The sequence below is a fragment of the Ranitomeya imitator genome, chromosome 4 (assembly GCF_032444005.1).
Source record: "Ranitomeya imitator isolate aRanImi1 chromosome 4, aRanImi1.pri, whole genome shotgun sequence".
Taxonomy (NCBI): Eukaryota; Metazoa; Chordata; class Amphibia; order Anura; family Dendrobatidae; genus Ranitomeya; species Ranitomeya imitator.
The window spans coordinates 82,822,501-82,840,308 of record NC_091285.1 but is presented as its reverse complement, the minus strand read 5'-3'; the positions used below and the strand labels follow the sequence as shown (position 1 = coordinate 82,840,308).

At 42.9% G+C, this 17,808-nt stretch overlaps 1 protein-coding gene across 3 annotated transcripts in view; it reads left to right on the top strand.

Annotated features, from left to right (window-relative positions):
• SAR1B (secretion associated Ras related GTPase 1B) overlaps nt 1-17,808 on the top strand; it is a 227,805-nt gene that overhangs the window by 23,766 nt on the left and 186,231 nt on the right. Inside the window, exon 2 of one of the 3 annotated variants that reach the window (XM_069763849.1) lies at nt 11,303-11,467. The exons of the other annotated variants lie outside the window; for them this stretch is intronic. The gene's annotated coding sequence lies outside the window, so the exon portion shown is untranslated. The remainder of the gene's footprint in view (nt 1-11,302; nt 11,468-17,808) is intronic. 3 annotated transcript variants of the gene reach the window in all.

Sequence of the window (17,808 nt, the reverse complement as noted above, 5' to 3'; positions counted from 1 at the left end):
TGTGGTTAAATGTTTGCCCACACTATGAATCACTGACCAGCTGTATTTGGTTTGAACAGTCACTCGGTGCTGACAGACTCCCTTTAATCGGGGCAGAGTGCCGTTTTTTCTATACTATATTTTCAAGAAAGCCTCATAAAGTACCATTGCTGTAAAAAGATATGTGATGAAAAGGTTATAGTTTGCCAAAGGACACATTGACCTAAAGAGCAGTGGCACAACAGTTTATGAACAGATGAAAGCAAGATTGTTCTTATTGGGTCTTTATGTGAGATCACCCATAAACACTGAATCCAAGCCACAGTATACTATGAAGGCTGTAAAACATGTAGTTACTACCATAATGGTCTGTCGATGCTTCTCATGCTATGGAGTTGGACCCAATTATTGCATACTAGGCTGTTATGACCTGGTGGTTAGGACAATAATGGACCTGGTGGTTAAGAGCACACGGAAAGACCTGATAGTTACAATAATACAGGGCAAGCTCTGGGAACTGACTGCAATCCCTAATCCTATCACACACACTAGAAATAGCCGTGGATTGCTCCTAACGCTCCCTATGCAACTCGTCACAGCCTCAGAACTAGCTAGCCCTAAAGATAGAAAAATAAAGCCTACCTTGCCTCAGAGAAATTCCCCAAAGGAAAAGGCAGCCCCCACATATAATGACTGTGAGTTAAGATGAAAATCACAAACACAGAGATGAAATAGATTTTAGCAAAGAGAGGCCCGACTTACTGAACAGACAGAGGATAGGAAAGGTAACTTTGCGGTCAGCACAAAAACTACAAAAAAACCACGCAGAGTGCGCAAAAAGACCCTCCGCACCGACTCACGGTGCGAAGGCGCCACCCTGCATCCCAGAGCTTCCAGCAAGCAAGACAAAAATCAAAATAGCAAGCTGGACAGAAAAATAGCAAACAAGTGAAAAACAAGCAGGAACTTAGCTTCTGCTGGAGAAGACAGGTCACCAGAACGATCCAGGAGCGAACTAGACCAATACTAGAACATTGACAGGTGGCATGGAGCAATGATCTAAGTGGAGTTAAATAGCGCAGCCAGCTAACGAATTAACCTCGTCACCTGTGGAAGGAAACTCAGAAGCCGCAGCCCCACTCACAGCCACCAGAGGAAGCCCATGGACAGAACCAGCCGAAGTACCATTCATGCCCACAGGAGGGAGCTTGACAACAGAATTCACAACAGTACCCCCCCTTGAGGAGGGGTCACCGAACCCTCACCAGAGCCCCCAGGCCGACCAGGACGAGCCAAATGAAAGGCACGAACCAGATCGGCAGCAGGAACATCAGAGGCAAAGACCCAGGAATTATCTTCCTGACCATAACCTTTCCACTTGACCAGGTACTGGAGTTTCCGTCTCGAAATACGAGAATCCAAAATCTTCTCCACCACATACTCCAACTCCCCCTCAACCAACAACGGGGCAGGAGGATCAACGGATGGAACAACAGGCACCACGTATCTCCGCAATAACGACCTATGGAACACATTATGGATGGCAAAAGAAGCTGGAAGGGTCAAACGAAATGACACAGGATTGAGAACCTCAGAAATCTTATACGGACCAATGAAACGAGGCTTAAACTTAGGAGAGGAAACCTTCATAGGAACATAACGAGATGACAACCAAACCAAATCCCCAACACGAAGTTGGGGACCCACACAGCGCCGGCGGTTAGCGAAACATTGAGCCTTCTCCTGGGACAATGTCAAATTGTCCACCACATGAGTCCAAATCTGCTGCAACCTATCCACCACAGTATCTACACCAGGACAGTCCGAAGACTCAACCTGCCCTGAAGAGAAACGAGGATGGAAACCAGAATTGCAGAAAAACGGCGAAACCAAAGTACCCGAGCTGGCCCGATTATTAAGGGCGAACTCAGCCAAAGGCAAAAAGGACACCCAATCATCCTGATCAGCAGAAACAAAGCATCTCAGATATGTTTCCAAAGTCTGATTAGTTCGTTCGGTTTGGCCATTTGTCTGAGGATGGAAAGCCGAGGAAAAAGACAAATCAATGCCCATCCTAGCACAAAAGGATCGCCAAAACCTCGAAACAAACTGGGAACCTCTTTATTTTTTTTTATATAGCGCTAACATATTCCTCTGTCCGAAACGATGTTCTCCGGAATGCCATGTAAACGAACCACATGCTGGAAAAACAATGGCACCAAATCAGAGGAGGAAGGCAATTTAGACAGGGGTACCAAATGGACCATCTTAGAGAAGCGATCACAAACCACCCAAATGACCGACATCTTTTGAGAGACAGGGAGATCCGAAATAAAATCCATAGAAATATGCGTCCAGGGCCTCTTCGGGACCGGCAAGGGCAAAAGCTACCCACTGGCAGGAGAACAGCAGGGCTTAGCCCGAGCACAAGTCCCACAGGACTGCACAAAAGAACGCACATCCCGTGACAAAGACGGCCACCAAAAGGATCTAGCCACCAAATCTCTGGTACCAAAGATTCCAGGATGACCAGCCAACACCGAACAATGAACCTCAGAGATAACTCTACTAGTCCATTTATCAGGGACAAACAGTTTCTCCGCTGGGCAACGGTCAGGTCTATCAGCCTGAAATTTTTGCAGCACCCGCCACAAATCAGGGGAGATGGCAGACAAAATTACCCCCTCTTTGAGAATACCCGCCGGCTCAGGAACACCCGGAGAGTCGGGCACAAAACTCCTTGACAGGGCATCAGCCTTCACATTCTTAGAGCCCGGAAGGTACGAAACCACAAAATCAAAACGGGAGAAAAATAGCGACCATCGAGCCTGTCTAGGATTCAACCATTTGGCAGACTCGAGATAAGTCAAATTCTTGTGATCCGACAAGACCACCACGCGATGCTTGGCTCCTTCAAGCCAATGACGCCACTCCTCGAATGCCCACTTCATGGCCAACAACTCTCGATTGCCAACATCATAATTGCGCTCAGCAGGCGAAAACTTTCTAGAAAAGAAAGCACATGGTTTCATCACCGAGCCATCAGAACTTCTTTGCGACAAAACAGCCCCTGCTCCAATCTCAGAAGCATCAACCTCAACCTGAAACGGGAGCGAAACATCTGGCTGGCACAACACAGGGGCAGAAGAAAAACGACGCTTCAACTCCTGAAAAGCTTCCACAGCCGCAGAAGACCAATTGACCACATCAGCACCCTTCTTGGTCAAATCAGTCAACGGTTTAGGAACACTAGAAAAATTAGCGATGAAGCGACGATAAAAATTAGCAAAGCCCAGGAACTTTTGCAGGCTCTTCACAGATGTCGGCTGAGTCCAATCATAAATGGCCTGGACTTTAACAGGGTCCATCTCGATAGTAGAAGGGGAAAAAATGAAACCCAAAAATGAAACCTTCTGAACTCCAAAGAGACACTTTGACCCCTTCACAAACAAAGAATTCGCATGAAGGACCTGGAACACCATTCTGACCTGCTTCACGTGAGACTCCCAGTCATCCGAAAAGACCAAAATATCATCCAAATATACAATCAGGAATTTATCCAGGTACTCTCGGAAGATGTCATGCATAAAGGACTGAAATACTGATGGAGCATTGGAAAGCCCGAATGGCATAACCAGGTACTCAAAATGGCCCTCGGGCGTATTAAATGCTGTTTTCCATTCATCGCCCTGTTTAATACGCACAAGATTATACGCCCCTCGAAGATCTATCTTGGTGAACCAACTAGCCCCTTTAATACGAGCAAACAAATCAGACAACAGCGGCAAATGATACTGCAATTTGACTGTAATTTTATTAAGAAGGCGATAATCAATACAAGGTCTCAAAGAACCATCCTTCTTGGCCACAAAAAAGAACCCTGCTCCTAACGGTGATGACGACGGGCGAATATGACCTTTCTCGAAGGATTCGTTTATATAACTCCGCATAGCGGCGTGTTCTGGCACAGATAAATTGAACAGTCGGCCCTTAGGAAACTTACAACCAGGAATCAAGTTAATTGCACTCCCTATGAGGAGGTAGGGCGCTGGATTTGGGCTCATCAAATACATCCCGGTAATCCGACTAAAACTCCGGGACTTCAGAAGGAGTGGACGACGAAATTGACAAAAATGGAACATCACCATGTACCCCCTGACAACCCCAGCTGGACACAGACATAGATTTCCAATCCAATACTGGATTATGGACCTGTAGCCATGGCAACCCCAAAACGACCACATCATGCAGATTATGCAACACCAAAAAGCGAATATCTTCCTGATGTGCAGGAGCCATGCACATGGTCAATTGGGTCCAGTACTGAGGCTTATTCTTGGCCAAAGGCGTAGCATCAATTCCTCTCAATGGAATAGGATACTGCAAGGGCTCCAAGAAAAAACCACAGCGCCGAGCAAACTCCAAGTCTATGAAATTCAGGGCAGCGCCTGAATCCACAAATGCCATAACAGAATAGGATGACAAAGAGCAAATCAGAGTAACGGACAAAAGAAATTTCGACTGTACCGTACCAATGGTGGCAGACCTAGCGAACCGCTTAGTGCGCTTAGGACAATCGGAGATAGCATGAGTGGAATCACCACAGTAAAAACACAGCCCATTCCGATGTCTGTGTTCTTGCCGTTCAGCTCTGGTCAAAGGCCTATCACATTGCATAGGCTCAGGTCTATGCTCAGATAATACCGCCAAATGGTGCACAGCTTTACGCTCACGCAAGCGTCGATCGATCTGAATGGCCAAAGACATAGACTCTTTCAGACCAGCAGGCATGGGAAATCCCACCATGACATCCTTAAGGGCTTCAGAGAGACCCTTTCTGAAAATTGCTGCCAGGGCACATTCATTCCACTGAGTAAGCACAGACCACTTTCTAAACTTCTGACAGTACACCTCCGCTTCATCCTGACCGTGACGCAGAGCCAGCAAGATTTTCTCTGCCTGATCCACTGAATTTGGTTCATCATAAAGCAATCCAAGCGCCAGAAAATGCCCAGTCTTGAGGGTCGCCACGTAACAAAGAAATAATGATTTTCACTTGTTCAACAGGGTCACCTGAGGAGCGAGGTTTCAAAGCAAGAAACAATTTACAATTATTTTTGAAATTCAGAAACTTAGATCTATCCCCAGAAAACAAATCAGGAATTGGAATCCTAGGCTCTGACATCGGATTCTGAACCACAAAATCTTGAATGTTTTGTACCCTTGCAGTGAGATGATCCAGACAAGAGGACAGACCTTGAATGTCCATATCTACACCTGTGTCCTGAACCACCCAGAGGTAAAGGGGAGAAGAGAGACAAAACACACTGCAAAGAAAAAAAAATGGTCTCAGAACTTCTCTTATCCCTCTATTGAGATGCATTAATACTTTGGGCCACCTGTACTGTTATGACCTAGTGGTTAGGACAATAATGGACCTGGTGGTTAAGAGCACACGGAAAGACCTGATAGTTACAATAATACAGGGCAAGCTCTGGGAAGTGGAAACTCTGCTGACCACAATCCCTAATCCTATCACACACTAGAAATAGCCGTGGATTGCTCCTAACGCTCCCTATGCAACTCGTCAGAGCCTCAGAACTAGCTAGCCCTAAAGATAGAAAAATAAAGCCTACCTTGCCTCAGAGAAGATCAAAATCACAAACACAGAGATGAAATAGATTTTAGCAAAGAGAGGCCCGACTTACTGAACAGACAGAGGATAGGAAAGGTAACTTTGCGGTCAGCACAAAAACTACAAAAAAAACCGCAGAGTGCGGAGGCGCCACCCTGCATCCCAGAGCTTCCAGCAAGCAAGACAAAAATCAAAATAGCAAGCTGGACAGAAAAATAGCAAACAAGTGAAAAACAAGCAGGAACTTAGCTTCTGCTGGAGAAGACAGGTCACCAGAACGATCCAGGAGCGAACTAGACCAATACTAGAACATTGACAGGTGGCATGGAGCAATGATCTAAGTGAAGTTAAATAGCGCAGCCAGCTAACGAATTAACCTCATCACCTGTGGAAGGAAACTCAGAAGCCGCAGCCCCACTCACAGCCACCAGAGGAAGCCCATGGACAGAACCAGCCGAAGTACCATTCATGACCACAGGAGGGAGCTTGACAACAGAATTCACAACACTAGGCATGTGTCACGGATGTGTCAGAGAGTGCAGACCATTGGACTGCATCCAGCTATAGAGGGTCTCAGCAGTTTGAAGACTTATGCCTGGTCCTTCTGGTGCTACGACGCAGTGGCCACCTCCCCCAGCACGAATGGCGTGGAGGTCGTTGGAGGGCATTGGTGTTTCTCTCTGAGTCTACTCAAGCTAAGTTTCTCCCTTGTTTCGTTTATCCTAGCTGTCTTTAGTGTTAGTGGGGTTCGACTAGCGTTTATCACTTCCTTCCCTAAGCAGGGCTTACCGCTAGGGTCTGGCAGGGATTAAGTATCCTGCTCGGCGATAGGTACGGAACCTATTTAGGGTCTCTTAGAGCAGATATGGTGATGTTAGATCTGATTAGGGGTCTCCACTCCCCACTTCCCTAGTATTGGGCCCTCTTCCCCTTATCCCTTTGTGTTGCACTTAGTGTGTCCTACACTGTGCATGACACCATGGACCAGTTTCAATATATCAAAATACTGGAAGAAATTATGTTGCCTTATACTGAAGAAGAAATGGCCTTGAAATGGGAGCTTCAGCAGGACAATGACCTCAAACACACCAGCAAGCGGGCAACATCCTGGTTCAAGACTAACAAGATTGATGTTATGAAGTCGCCAGCCCAATCCCCAGACTTCTATTCAATTGAGAATTTGTGAAGTGACATCAAAAGTGCTGTTTTTAATACAAAAATGAAGAATGCAAAAGAACTGTGGAATGTAGTCCATTCAACTTGGGCTGGAAAATTTGTTTGCAGCTGTGAGATGTTAGGTGACTCCGTGCCATACAGATGTAAAGCAGTTATCAGAAATAAAGGTTATGCAACTAAATATTAGTTCAGTGATTAACAGAAAAGTGAAGTCTGTAAACAAATTTCAGTTTATACTGTAGATATAAACTCCGAGAAAAGAAGAACTTGTATATTGAAGTTGCCATAGCCCTCATTTGTATAGGTAATGATATAAATGTAATCCCAAATAATCAGTATAAACAATTATTATATGCAATTTTTTTATATACTCTTATGTTGGTAATGTAAGTACAACAATTGACTATCATTATCATTTAGCTAAACAGATAGTGAAATCAAATGGAAATCAAGGAGGGGGAGTCTGTGGTGAATCCGCTCTTGGGCTCCCTCCGGTGGTTTTAAGTGGAATGGCTGCTCCTTGGATTTAGCAGTCAGCAGCTGCTTCCACTGATTGTCTATTCTGCTCGGCTATTTAGCCTGGCTCTTTCCTTCAGCTTGTGCCACTTGTCAATGGTTCCTGGTTGGATTCACATCTCTCTTGGAGTTCCCTGATATCCTGACCAGTCCTGCAAAGTTAAGTCCTTGCTTTGCTCTTTTCTGTCCACATGTTGTGGACTTATTCGTTCTGTGCATTCTATGTTTTGTCCAGCTTGTTAGTATTGATTATTTCAGTTAAGCTGGAAGCTCTGGGAAGCAGATTTACCCTCCACACCTTTAGTCAGGTGTGGAGATTTTTGTAAACTCTGTGTGGATTTTTGTAGTTTTTAATACTGACCGCACAGTAATCTATCCTGTCTTATCTATCTAGCTAGACTGGCCTCCTGTGCTACATCCTTGTTTCATTCTGTGTATGTCTTTTCCCTCTCCACTCACAGTCATTACTTGTGGGGGGCTATCTATCCTTTGGGGATTTTCTCTGAGGCAAGATAATTTTCCTGTTTCTATCTTTAGGGGTAGTTAGTTCTCAGGCTGTGACGAGGTGCCTAGGGAGTGACAGGAGCATCCCACGGCTACTTCTAGTGTTGTGTTGAGCTTAGGGACTGCGGTCAGTACAGGTACCACCTCCTTCAGAGCTCGTCCCATGTTGCTCCTAAACCACCAGTTCATAACAGGAGTCCATCTTTATTGAAAAGAAAAGCATATTTAGGTAACTGGCTGAAGTTTCCAAACACATGACAACACATGGGCAGTCCAGAAAACCCTAACCCTAAAACCAAACCCAACCCTAATCCCAATCCCAGCCTAATCCTAAATCCAACCTTAACCCTAGGCCCAACCCTTAGTTCAAGCATAACCCTAAATCCATCCCTAACCCTAAGCTAAATTTTAACCCTAAACCCAACCCTAACCCCAAGTCTAATACTATTCCTAAATCCAACCCCCTCACCACCTTGGGTTTTTCCACTTTTTAGTTTTTGTTTTTTGCTCCCCTTCTTCCCAGAGCCTTAACTTTTTTTATTTTACCATCAATATGGACATTTTAGGGCTTGTTTTTTGTGAGACGAGTTGTACTTTTGAACGTTCTGTACTTTTGAACAACACCATTGGTTTTACCATATAGTGTAATGGAAAAGGGTGGAAAATTTCAAAGTGTGGTGAAACTGCAAAAAAGTGCAATTCCACAATTGTTTTTTTTACCATGCTGATTAAATGCTAAAACTGACCTGCCATTATGATTCTACAGGTAATTGCAAGTTTGTATATACCAAACATGTATAGGTTCTTTTTTTATTTAAGTGTTATAAAAAAAATCCAAAGTTTGCCATTTTTCAAGACCCATAGCTTCTCCATTTTTGTGATCTGGGGCTGAGTTAGGGTTAGTAATGGGAAAAATGCTTTTCTGAGGCTCCACTTTCTGTTTTAGGGAACATTTTTAGAAACCAAAAGAGCCAGTGGGTTCAATTAGTATATGATCCAGAGCCTTGTTGTGGGCTGTCAAGTGGTCAACACATAGGGAGTTCTCACACTGTATACAGGCAGTGGCGTACCGCCAATGGCGGCAAGCCACGCGACTGCTATGGGGCCCTGAGGGGTGAGGGGGTCCGCCAGAGTCAGACCGCAATGGCTGTGCTGTGCCATGTGCCTTTGATTAAATGTTTTATATTATACATTTTTAATATTTTGTATTGTTGCCATTCTGATAAATAAAGGCATATTTTGTAATATTCCCATGTTCTTTGACTATCTGGTGATTTCATGTTCCATGGTGGTTCGGTATCTGGTTGTCTCTTTGCAGTGGTTGCCACTGTCGTTTTTTCACAGCACACCCTATTCACTAGCCTATTTCACATTATTTTCCTGGATATATGGCTGAATATATAATTTTGTGGATAAAATAAGGGTATACTGTGTGGTATCTAATTTAATTAAATGTGCGCGCTGCTGTCACTCTGTACCTGGCTCCTCCTAACTCCTCCTTTCCAGTCCTGCACTGCTCCTGGCTGAACTCTGTGGCTGGATTTGCATAAGGATGCCATGCCTGCTGACATAGCTTTCCAGCCAGAGAGAGCAGTGTATGCTGGGCCCAGCCGGAAGTAGTTGCACATGTAAGGGTGGCTACTGGCTGTTGGAGGCAGAGTGTTAGGAGCTGAGGCTGTGTGGAGACACAAAACGGTGAGCTGGGCCTGGCGGTGAATTTTTTTCTATTTTTTGGGGGGGACTTTTGCTATGGGCCCCCATGATTTCTATGTATGCCCTTGCATACAGGATTTCACAGCCAGGACAGGAGAGTTTGTACAGTAAGTAGTGAAGTTCCTGGTCTCCTCCATATCAGGCTGAATAGATGTGAAATGCTCCAATATATTCCCCAGGAGGGCTAATTCAAATAGATACTATTCTCTAATGGTACAGCTCTTTTCTGCAATTCATCTAGGATAAGCTGTTGCAGTAGGGATAGCATATTACAGACATCTAGTCAGGGATTATTGCCTTATAAATTATAACCCTTGCTGTTGCTTTCTTTACATACATTCTTTCATAGGTTCATGTTTTTTTATGATGATCTGTAATCAGAAATTTATCAAAGGTGGCACTGTTCCTTGTGTTCCTCCAAAGTTTGATGCTGCCACGTACAAGAAAAAAATCTCTTCAGGGCTGGTTCAAATCCCTTCTGTATTGTACAACAATACCGCTCGTATCTGCAATTCATTTGGGGTGAGCTGTTGCAGTAGGGATAACGTATTACAAGCTTCTAGGCAGGGATTATTGCCTTATAAATTATAATTATTGGTTCTGCAACCTAAAAAAATAAAATATCAAGGTAACATCTATTCTCTTCCCTATTAACACCACTCTTAGCTGTGTTTAGTGTCGGGATAGGTGCTTAGTATCATCTGTTGGAAATAAGTGTTCATTCTTGTCACACACACCTCTTCCACAGTCCATAACTTGACTGCTTTTTTCTATACACTGTAGAGCAGCGGAGTTGGTGCAGTGTGACAGGCAGTGACCACAGGAAAATTTAAAGCAAATGTCTTTTAATGTCCAAAGAAACTTACAACTGGAACGCAAATGGTGTCCTCTGGATAACAGCCAGGAATCAAGACAGTCCGTGTCCGAGACCGGTTGTGTTTTTGGCTTTGCTTGGCTCTGTGTTACCTCACACAGGCTGAGATCTGCAGAGCGACCTGCTCTGCAAATTTGCAAACCAAGACTGACACATCCAACCCTTTGCTTTTGTGGGTATTCACAAGGAATCTGTGGCCGTAGGTCACTTGTAAAACTTGACTGGTAGGAAGCGGACCGCCCCACTACCATCCTGTAGCCTGCTCCAAAAATAAAAGCCCATGGCGGGTTTTCTTAAATCTGCCTTGGTCAAGTAGCTTGCCCAAGACAAAAACTTGCTTTTATTTTGCGCTGCAATTACAGCTATGCATGTGACTACAATGCACTCCCAAGGCCTTAATACGCTTCTGTGCGCATCCTGGGGGACACATTGCGACCCTCGCATATAACACTGCCTCACAACACTCATTGACAGATTCATGTTTTTTTTTGGTGATCTGTAGTTAGAAATTCATCAAAGCAGGCAAAATTAACTAATTGAATGTGTCCATTTGCAGTTTCACTGTAGCATCTGCATGTAAGAGGTAGTGGAGGGAGACTGTATGCTACTGGAGCTGGAATTAAAAATTCTGAACTCTTCAGAGCTTTGTTTCCATCCATCTCTCGGGGCTTCTTGAAGTATGTTTGGGGTCATTGTCCTGCTGGAAGACCCATAACCTAGGACGCAAAACCAGCTTTCTGACACTGGGCACTACATTGCGACCCAAAATACTTCAGGAATCTTCAAATTTCATGATGCCTTGCGCATAGTCAAGGCACCCAGTGCCAGCGGCAGCAAAACAACCCCAAAAAATCTTTGAACCTTCACCATATTTGACTTTAACTACTGTGTTCTTTGATTTGTAGGCATCATTCCATTTACAGTAAACAGTAGAATGATGTGCTTTACTAAATAGCTCTGTCTTGTTCTCATCTGTCTGATGGCCCGGAAAATAAAAAAATGTGACTTTCAGAGTTCCTCCTTCATAAATTAAACAGGATGTGTCTGATCATCGCTCACAAACCACACAGGTAGTAAAATGTTAAAATTATATTTCCTGAATGTTTTTTTTTTTACCATTGAAAGCAATGCAAATGTTCAAAAAAAGTAGCAAAAACAATAAGTGTGAACATATCCCAAAGTTATTTATTTTGCCTTATATACAAGTCATTTTCCTGGATAGAATGTTTCTTAACATTTTTTCCAGTAAAATTAATTTTAACTGAGGTTTTATTGTCAGTCCATAAAAGTGGAGTAATTCTCTGACAACATTGTTCGCAGCAGCGACCTGGGAGTCAGAGATGCTTCCATGGGTCTTCCCCATGCTGTTCCCATGCCATTTCAGCCCTGTTTCCATCAATCTCAGCAATTTTTATATCTCTCCAGACATCCTGGTTGGGGCAGAAAAATGCTTGAGTTTCCCATTGACTTCCATTATACTCGTTACTCATGTTGAATATCTGAGCATTATGATTTGTTTGAATCGAGTAATGAGCACCCAAGCGTTTTAGTGCTCGTTCATCACTAGCGTACAGTGAATAAACATTTTCTCATTAATGAGATGACATTTGCTACTCATAATTAGGGTTGAGCGAAACGGATCGTTCATTTTCAAAAGTCGCCGACTTTTGGCAAAGTCGGGTTTCATGAAACCCGACCCGATCCCTGTGTGGGGTCGGCCATGCGGTACGCGACTTTCGCGCCAAAGTTGCGTTTCGTATGACGCGCTTGGCGCCATTTTTTTCAGCCAATGAAGGGGCATGGGCAGAGTGATGACATAGGTCTTAGGGGCGTGGACGCCTATCGCCATGTTGTCGCTTGTGCGCTGTAGCGATTTGCACTGTGTAACACCAGCTTTTCAGTTCAGGGACGGACGGAGGGGAGAGAGAGAGAGAGAGAAAGATAGAGAGAGAGAGAGAGAGAGAAAGAAAAAAAAAAAAAATTCCCATTGGGTTTCGTGTTTCGGTCGATCCTCGACTTTTCGCCATAATCGGCCGATTTCACTCGACTCGACTTTTGAGATAGTCGGGTTTCGCGAAACCAGGCTCGACCCTAAAAAAGTCAAGGTCGCTCAACCCTACTCATAATGTTTTATGGAGACATTGGAGAGGAAAAAAGCAGCTGTAGTCACCTGATGGCTGCAACTAATTATAAGTTTCAGTGGTCCTGCTGCTGTTGGATTTGGAACATCTCCCTTCCTGTGGAACCATAACGGCCTGGATCCAGATAGGTCTCAACAGGTAGCATACAGTAATTTAATTTATTTCTTGCAGCTGCAAGCCTTACATGACATATTCATTTATTTAATACAATCTTTGAAATGCTTGGCAATAACACAGTAATAAATGTATGTCTTATGTTGCTGTTGTCTACTTAATTATTGTCTGTCTTCTAAAAAAAATGGTTGTGAATACTTTTCTGCCCAATGATGACAGAAGTATTCTAGGAGTGATACCAGAAAATATTATGTTTGCAAGCTTTCAGAGCACAAGAAGGAGCCACTGTGCTCTGTACACTTGCAAACATATTATTTTCTAAAGGTATCACTCCTAGAATACTTCTGCCATCATTGGGCAGAATAGTATTCACATCGATTTTTCTGGCTAACACGGTACCACAATACAATTTGTTATTGTACATTAAAAAATGGTTGAAAGGGTTGTTGGCTTATGACAATGATTGGTCATCAACCTTCATTGACCTGGACAACCGCTTTCATTTAAAAAATAAAATGAATTCTAAGGCCTCTTTTCTACTTGCGAGATACACGTCCGTGTCTCGCATGTGAAAACCAAGCTGTGGGACCGGCACTTGGGAGCGGAGCGTGCGGCCGCATAGCAACACACGGAGCTGCACGCTCCGCTCCCAAGTGCCGGCGCCAGAGCTTGGTTTTCACATGCGAGACACTTACGTGTATCTCGCAAGTGGAAAAGAGGCCTTAGAGTTACAGTAAAACTAATAGGAACACATGTCACATTCAGTTAGTGACACAGCACACTGGAAATTCTACACTTTCATAAGTACTCATAGTAGATTTCAGGAATGACTCAGTGCTGAGAAAGGTAAGATGCTCTCAAGGTGAGTCACCTGAGCAGATTTCATTAGTAAGTTGTAGCTGACACTCCCTGCTGCATCACGTGTTTCTTGTTCTTTGACGTAAAGCTGAAGACATATTAGGATTGTAGTTCTGCAACAAGTGAAACTGCTGACGTGTGGTTGTTGTAATTGTACTTAACCTTTGCTGTGAATTTTGATTCATTTGCATTTGTTAGATGACAAATATAAAAACTATATTCATGTACATTTCTGTTTGAAATTTTTTTAAAATTGTAATTAATTCAATTTATTAATTCCTTCACCTTTCACCTTCCTGACCAGGCCAATTTTTACAATTCTGACCACTGTCAATTTATGAGGTCATAACTCTGGAACACATCAATAGATCCCACTGATTCTGATATTATTTTCTTGTGATATATTTTACTTCATGATAGTGGTAAAATTTCTTTGATATGACTTGCGTTTATTTGTGAAAAAATCTGAAATTTGGCTAAAAATTTGAAAATGTTGACATTTTTAAACTTTTAATTTGTATGCCCTAAATTCAGAGAGTCATATCACACAAAATAGCTAGTAAATAAGATTTCCAATATGTCTGCTTTAAATCAGCACAATTTTTGAAACACAATGTTTTTTGTTAGGAAGTTATGAGTTAAAAGTTGACCAGTGATTTCTCATTTTTACAACAGAATTGGCAAAACCATTTTTTAGGGACCACATCACATTTGAAGTGACTTTGAGAGGCTTACATGACAGAAAATAGCCAAAATTGACACCATTCTAAAAACTGCACCCCTCAAGGTACTCAAAACCACAATCAAGAAGTTTATTAACCCTTCAGGTTAATGGAATGTGGCAGAAAAAAAATAAACATTTAATTTGCTTTAGACCTAATTTTTTTTTTACTTTCGCAAGGCTAACAGGAGAAAATGGACCATACAATTCGTTGTGCAATTTCTCCTGAGCATGCCAATACCCTATATGTGGGGTAAAACCACTGTTTAGGCACACGATATCGCTCGAAAGGGAAGGAGCGTCATTTAACTTTTGAATGTAAAATTTACTGGCATAATTAGTGGACTCCGTGTCATGTTTGGAGAGCTTCTGATTTGACTAAACAGTGGAACTCCCACACAAGTGACATCATTTTGGAAACTAGACCCCTTATAGATCTTATCTACGGTAGATGTGAATTGAGCACCTTGAACCCACGGATTGCTCCAAGGGTCCTTACCTCCTTCTCCTTTCTGCAGTAGGTCCGGATCCAAAATGGCCACGGGGCTGCATCCGGGTCCTGCAGGGAGGTGGCTTCACAGCGCCTGCTCAGAGCAGGCGCCGGGAAGCCAGTGCTGTGCCTGTGTGATCGCTGATCTGACACAGTGCACAGCAAAGTGTCAGATCAGCGATCTTACACTATAACATGATGCCCCACCTGGGGCAATGTTATAGTGTAAAAAAAAATAAATTCTCATATGCCACAAAAATTTAAAAAAAATTCCCCCCCCAAAAAAATATTGTTCCCATAAATACATTTCTTTATGTAAATAAAAAAAACAATAAAAGTACACATATTTAGTATCGCCGCGTCCATAACGACCCGACCTATAAAACTGTCCCACTAGTTAACCCCTTCAGTGAACACCGTTAAAAAAAAAAACGAGGCAAAAAACAACGCTTTATTATCATACCGCCGAACAAAAAGTGGAATAACACGCGATCAAAAAGACTGATATAAATAACCATGGTACCGCTGAAAACATCATCTTGTCCCACAAAAAACGAGCTGCCATACAGCATCATCAGCGAAAAAATAAAAAAGTTATATTCCTCAGAATAAAGCGATGCAAAAATAATTATTTTTTCTATAAAATAGTTTTTATCGTATAAAAGCGCCAAAACATAAAAAAATTATATAAATGAGGTGTCACTGTAATCGTACTGACCCGAAGAATAAAACTGCTATATCCATTTTACCAAACGCGGAATGGTATAAACGCCCCCCCCCCCAAAGAAATTCATGAATAGCTGGTTTTTGGTCATTCTGCCTCACAAAATCGGAATAAAAAGTGATCAAAAAATGTCACTTGCCCGAAAATGTTACCAATAAAAACGTCAACTCATCCCTCAAAAAACAAGACCTCACATGACTCTGTGGACCAAAATATGGAAAAATTATAGCTCTCAAAATGTGGTAACGCAAAAAATATTCTTTTCAATGAAAAGCGTCTTTTAGTGTGTGACGGCTGCCAATCATAAAAATCCGCTAGAAAACCCGCTATAAAAGTAAATCAAACCCCCCTTCATCACCTCCTCAGTTAGGGACAAATAAAAAAATTAAAAAAATGTATTTATTTCCATTTTTCTATCAGGGTTAGGGTTAGGGCTATTGTTAGGGTTAGGGCTAGGGTTAGGGCTAAGGCTAGGGTGAGTGTTAGGGTTAGGGTTGGGGCTAGGGTCAGGGCTACAGTTAGGGTTGGGGCTAAAGTTAGGGTTAGGGTTGGGGCTAAAGTTACGGTTAGGGTTTGGATTACATTTACGGTTGAGAATAGGGTTGGGATTAGGGTTATGGGTGTGTTAGGGTTAGGGGTGTGGTTAGGGTTACCGTTGGGATTAGGGTTAGGGGTGTGTTTGCATTAGGGTTTCAGTTATAATTGGGGGCTTTCCACTGTTTAGGCACATCAGGGGCTCTCCAAATGCGACATGGCGTCCGATCTCAATTCCAGCCAATTCTGCGTTGAAAAAGTAAAACAGTGCTCCTTCCCTTCTGAGCTCTCCCGTGTGCCCAAACAGGGGTTTACCCCAACATATGGGGTATAAGCATACTCAGGATACATTGGACAACAACTTTTGGGGTCCAGTTTCTCCTGTTACCCTTGGGAAAATACAAAACTGGGGGCTAAAAAATATTTTTTTTCCACAAAAATTATTTTTTATTTTCACGGCTCTGCGTTATAAACTGTAGTGAAACACTTGGAGGTTCAAAGTTCTCACAACACATCTAGATAAGTTCCTTGGGGGGTCTAGTTTCCAATATGGGGTAACTTGTGGGGAGTTTCTAATGTTTAGGTACATTAGGGGCTCTGCAAACGCAATGTGACGCCTGCAGATCATTCCATCTAAGTCTGCATTCCAAATGGCGCTCTTTCTCTTCCGAGCTCTCCCATGCGCCAAAATGGTGGTTCCCCCCACATATGGGGTATAAGCGTACTCAGGACACATTGGACAACAACTTTTGGGGTCCAATTTCAACTGTTACCCTTGGAAAAATACAAAACTGGGGGCTAAAAAATAATTTTTGTGGAAAAAAAAAGATTTTTTTATTTTCACGGCTCTGCGTTATAAACTGTAGTGAAAACACTTGGGGGTTCAAAGTTCTCACAACAGATCTAGATAAGTTCCTTGGGGGGTCTAGTTTCCAATATGGGGTCACTTGTGGGGGCCCAATTTCTTCTCTTACCCTTGGGAAAATAAAAAATTGGGGGCAAAAAGATCATTTTTGTGAAAAAATATGATTTTTTATTTTTACGGCTCTGCATTATAAACTTTTGTGAAGGACTTGGTGGGTCAAAGTGCTCACCACACATCTAGAAATGTTCCTTAGGGGGTCTACTTTCCAAAATGATGTCACTTGTGGGGGTTTCAATGTTTAGGCACATCAGTGGCTCTCCAAACGCAAAATGGCATCCCATCTCAATGTCTGTGAATTTTGCATTGAAATGTCAAATGGCGCTCCTTTACTTCCGAGCTCTGCCATGCGTCCAAACAGTGGTTTACCCCCACATATGGGGTATCAGCGTACTCAGGACAAATTGTACAACAGCTTTTGGGGTCCAATTTCTTCTCTTACCCTTGAGAAAATAAAAAACTAGGGGTGAAAAGATCATTTTTGTGAAAAAATATGATTTTTTATTTTTACGGCTCTGCATTATAAACTTCTGTGAAGGACTTGGTGGGTCAAAGTGCTCACCACACATCTAGAAATGTTCTTTAGGGAGTCTCCTTTCCAAAATGGTGTCACTTGTGGGGGGTTTCAATGTTTAGGCACATAAGTGGCTCTCCAAACGCAACATGGCGTCCCATCTCAATTCCAGCCAATTTTGCATTGAAAAGTCAAATGGCACTCCTTCCCTTCCGAGCTCTGCCATGCGCCCAAACAGTGGTTTACCCCCACATATGTGGTATTGGCGTACTCAGGACAAATTGTAAAACAACTTTTGGGTCAGCTTATACTCGAGTATATAAGGCAAGTAAAGAAAAACAAGTGGCCATCATTACTTTAAGAAATGAAGGTCAGTCAGTCCGAAAAATTGTG